Here is a 5069-nt window from a genome sequence, read left to right on the forward strand (position 1 = left end):
ATATGATCATCTCCAGGTCCATCCATGTTGCTGCAAATGGCATGATTCCATTCCTTTTTATGGCTGAGTAGTATTCCATTTCTTTATCCAGTCATCTGTAAAACATGACTTCTAATCTCTATCTTGCAGTTTTTCCTTGAGGCTTAGACAGGAGGAAGGCAGAGATGGATACAGTCGTGTGGCAGAGTGTTGGTTGCCTTACCAACACGCATCTCCCCTTCCTTCTTCCTTTCTCATAACCCTAATTTTTTTCAGTTATTTGCCCTACTCCACCCGGCCAGATACTTTCTCAGCTCCAGAAGATAGGGCAACCTGATTTCTTTAAGTCAAGTGTGGTAATTCTTTCATCAATGGTTTAAGAATGGGGATTCATCCCAGTATAACCTAACCAATGAAGTCTTCCAGGAGAGTCTGGGAGCGCATCCTTCACCTAGGAAAGAGAAAAGGAGCGACATACCCCCATTGTTGTTTTTTCGCTGTCCCTCATCGGGACACTGTGGTCTGGATGTGAAGCCATCCCCTGACCCTGAGGTCACCAGCACCACACCCTAAGGGAGGCAGGATGGAAAGAGAAAGAACCTGAGCCCTGTGCCAACCAACCTGGGAATCCCCCTACCTCAGGACCACCTGCTGCGTGAGCCAACAACTCTCCATCTCGCACGAGCCAGTCTGAGTGGGGTTAATGGCTGCTAGTTGCCACAACGTCCAACATGATGAGGGTCAAGCCCTGAGCCACACACCGGAGGCATGCAGAATCCAGTACTTACCATAGTTACTCCGCTCTGGCCTGGCCCGCCCAGTCTCCTCGCCACCCCTCCGCACATCACCGACGCAACACAGGTCAAACTACTTTCCATCCTTGTTCCGGTCACTTCCGCTTTTAAGTGAACGAACTACTCCCGGTGGTAACTATTAGCACAGAATCCAAACTTCGCTTTCTCAGTACAGTTTTTACGGCTCACTTGGGGGATTCAGGAACAAGGTTCGCATTCACCATCCTGCAATTATGAATTGTAGGTTGGGATTCACTCTGTTTAGTTACACCCACGCTTTTTATTCTAATCAAAAAAAAAATTAGGATGTCTAATTTCAATGAATTATCTTCCAGCAGAAACCTTGATCTTTTATTACCACACAGCAGTCAAACTCCAATAGAATCCTAATAGGAAATGAACCCTTTCAGATTTTTGAGTGATAAAACACAAAGTGAATCTTTCTTTTCTGTTTATTTTGAGACTGGAGGACAAGGTATCACAAATGAAGACACGGTGCCACAGTTGATGTAGACATTTTTAGAAATACGAATTAATTCAGAGACCACACGGATCCCATTGGAAACACAATGATTTAATCACCAACAGGGTAATAGGCCGACAGGTAAAAACAGGAATCCTTCCTTTTTAGCACCAAAGTAGCAGATCGTGACAAAGCCAGCATGACTGAAGGAGAGGTCCCCTCCCGAAGCGGCAGTGGCTGAGGCAGACTTGCGGACGAGGTAGGCTAATGTGTGGTGTGACAAGGTGGGGTGGTGTCTGGTGTGTTTCTTCCCGGAGAGCAGCCTGTCCTGGCAGGTCAGCAACCACGTCCCACTGAAAGGCTTGTGGGCAGGACTTGGTGAGGAAGGAGCTCCCGGAGCCAGCATCTGCAGAAGAAAGGCAACTGCAAGGTCAGTCCAGGAGCCACTCGGTCCTTACACCACAAGCATCTCCCTGAGAACGTGGAGTGATGGCAAGAGAATTAGGTCCAGAAAGCGAAAGCGAGCAAAGACACCAAGTGCTAGTGGAAAGATAAAGAATGGAAACTCGAATCTTCCTGGGGGTGCAAGTCTCCAGAAACGGGCTTGGTGGGGGCCCCAGCGGCAGGGAGTCGGCATCCCCACAGCCTGAGACGCCGGCCGACCCTGGGAGGCCGTGTTCTCCACAGGATCCTGGGAGCCAGTCGGGCCACGGGGCTCTGGAAACCGCACAGGTGAGGAGCAAGCGCTCCTCTCGGCTCGTGCTCCCATCCGTGTAGGAAGCCAGTCCTTCAAGTAATTACCCTGCAGGGAGTTTGCCCGAGAGCAGGACGTGAGCAAACACTAAACCACCCAGCTCGTCCTGCCTGACGAGTGCTTCCCCAGCCGGCGACGGGCCCTAAAGGCAACTGGGTTTCTGATGCGGAACAGGCTTGACTCAAGCAAAATACGCTGCTCAGGAAATAAATAACTGGAACCTAATTAACAGATCCCACCTGCTGTGGCTTTGGGGGAAGGGGGAGGAGGGAGGGCTCCTGCTTTGCTGATAATTAGCACACAAAGGGCATAAGCATCCTCTTCAGAGGCTGCTGGGCTCCCAGCCCTTGACCTTGGGCACAGACCTTCATCTCAAAGAGATGTGGGCCTCTGTTTTCAGCTGAGAAGGCCTCCGGGTTCGAGCAGACACCCCAGCTCGCCTCCCAGAGGCTTTTCCCCTGCCCTCTCCCTTGATGGCCGAGCCCCAGTTTTGCTCAAGGGACCCCTCCTTGGCCAGGCCAGGGCTCAGTGATGTGGCCTGTGACCCAGTGGTGACCCATGAGGAGTAAGAGGCAGTCCCTTCCAGGAAAGCCTTCTGGGTGCTTGCAAAGGGACCCAGGGAGAGTAAACACCACGGGGATGGCCTCGTGTCATGGGCAATAGATTGGATCAGCCTAGGGCAAAACTGGACACTGTGCCCAGGTCAGGCAAAACTGGTGACACCTGGGCCTCCACCTCCCATGCTAATTCTACAGCCTTCTAATGACAAAGTCCCCCTCCTTCCTTCCCTCACCCCCTTCAAAACCGCAATTCTCAACCAGAAGGACAGCTCTGGGACAGATTTTAAGAGGATCCAACCAAAGGTGAGGACAATGAGTCAATCTGTGAATCAGCTCCGACATACTGTGGCCATCTGTGTGGCAGAAAGAGTGCAAAGGCCTGGTCCTCGCTCTTCGGTCATTTTGGTCCATGTAAGGAGAAAAGACAAAATCCATAAAATAAAGAACAGAAGAAAATGACACATAATAAATGCTAAATCCAGGGTTGTTTCAAGATAATTTTTTCTCAGTATAAAATTCAGATCATTATAAAAAAGAAAGAAAAGCAAAATCACTCCTACTCACTTCAACTCAGACATAACTCTAGGCAACATTCTGACGCGCTTCCTTCTAGTCTTTTTTCTCTTCATGCATAGTAACAGCTGGGCTCACACCATACAGTTTCATAGCCTGCTTTGTTTCACTTAATAGTGTGTGTTGAACACATTCTAGACGAGGGTTTTTCAAACTGCACTCTACTGGACTGTGTTTTGAAAAAGCAGATCAGTCATTCAGATTAATGGTGTGATATTATTCTAAAAGACACATGAACGCATCCATTGTTTCTTATTTTATTGTATGAATTATTATACATATTATAAACTGTAAGGTTACGCCTACATAAGCACACTTGTTCCTGAGAGCAAGCAAGACACACACCAGAAAAATAAGTCAAGTGCTGTCGCCAGTTGAATAAAAATTATATCTGTTCACCTGGATCTGGTCAAAGACAAAGTGGAAAGACGTGTCACTGTCATCTCCACCACCTCCATGCCCTCAGCACCCTGGTAATTATTATCTGTATCACTAATGTAAATTTGATTATCGTTTCAGACCACCATCTTAAATGGATCAGTGTTACCAGAAGTAAACCCTGGCACCAAAATGTTTTTGATACAAAGCTTCTTTCACATCCATAAGCCCTTCAGAGATGAGATTCAATACAGTTTCTCCTCCATTATATTTAAGTGTGTCAATACCCAAAAAAGTTACACGATATAAGACTAAAAAGAAGAAAGAAAGAAAGGAAAAAATACTCAAGTTCCAGAATCACATCGATGTTTTTAAGGAAGTCTCCAAAAGGGCGGGGAGGGGCTTAACAAAAAGGAACTGAGTTACACTACACAGTTTACACACATTATAAATAAAACAAGTCGTAAACTGACATTTAATTCACACCACTGTACAGAGAACTTCAAAAGGGGGAAAAATGAGGATATCAAGGTTTTCTTGGATCTAGATCATACTTAATTCATAGCCCTGAACAAAATACTCTGGAAGACGAGGCATGTTGGTAAATGACGCCGTTTGAAAGTTAATCTCAAACAGTAACGTACCGCCGCCTGCTGTGTGTCTGCCCTGCGCGCCAAGGCGCCCGGACCGCCCACCGCCCATCTCAGCTGCCGTCAGAGCCTCCCCCGCCAGCCGACCCTGCAGCTGGGGTGTGACAGGTCCAGACCAGTGTGACCCGAGGGCAAGGATTTTCTCCTGCAGGAGGCGAGCTGCCCAGGGCGAGGTCCCACCACTCCGCCTGCTTTGGCTGCTGTCCTGTGAAACGTGGTGATTCAGCCGCGGGAGGCCCCACGCAGCCCAAAGGGAAGCCAAGAGCCCAGAGCAGGCCTGCAGGCCTCACGCCGCTGCGCGGAGGGACCCGAAGGCGGCCTCCGATCCCGGCTGTGCCGGCGCGCGAGCTCAGCCGTGTCCTCCCTGGCTAAGTCAGTCTTCCTTAGAGGTCTTCATTCACCTCATGGTTCCCAAACCAATGCACAAGGCACCCTGTGTCGTGAGAGTTGCAGCATCTGGCCCATATTTCAGTGTCAATGAGGTAGGGGAAATCAATGATTTTTTTAAAACATATTTTACAATCGTTATAAAGTTAAATGACAGCGAGGCTTCCATTTTCCAAAATGGCAGCTCCACGTAGGGTGGGAATCCCTCCCGGCCAGCGGTCAGCGGCACAGACCTGCGCAGGTGCCTCCATCCCTCCGCCACGCGCCTTGTTGACCGCAGACTGAGCCTCTTCCTAGTGGTGGAGAAAACGCAAGACCTCTCGTGGAGCTGAATATTAATATGGAAGAACATAAAAATAATCTCCCGCATTTTAATTCTAACAGAGATTGAAGCAAGACCTGTTATCCTTTACCTTTCTTTCCATCTATGGTGGGTGACTCAAGACATAATTCTTCCAAAGACAGATTCTGAAACACCAAGAAATTCCAATATTACTCGACAGAGTTTTATATTGTCTAACAATATAGACT

The 5069-nt window shown here is 48.4% G+C and overlaps 1 long non-coding RNA gene across 1 annotated transcript; it reads right to left on the bottom strand.

The window, feature by feature from the left end:
• Window positions 1–1331: 1331 nt before the first annotated feature.
• LOC140691442 (uncharacterized) lies at window positions 1332–4825 on the bottom strand. Its single transcript, XR_012067064.1, has 2 exons — window positions 4772–4825; window positions 1332–1642 (listed from the first exon to the last, which is right to left on the bottom strand). It is a non-coding gene; the product is annotated as an uncharacterized lncRNA (long non-coding RNA).
• Window positions 4826–5069: the final 244 nt, after the last annotated feature.

The sequence above is a fragment of the Vicugna pacos genome, chromosome 35 (genome assembly GCF_048564905.1).
Source record: "Vicugna pacos chromosome 35, VicPac4, whole genome shotgun sequence".
NCBI lineage: Eukaryota > Metazoa > Chordata > Mammalia > Artiodactyla > Camelidae > Vicugna > Vicugna pacos.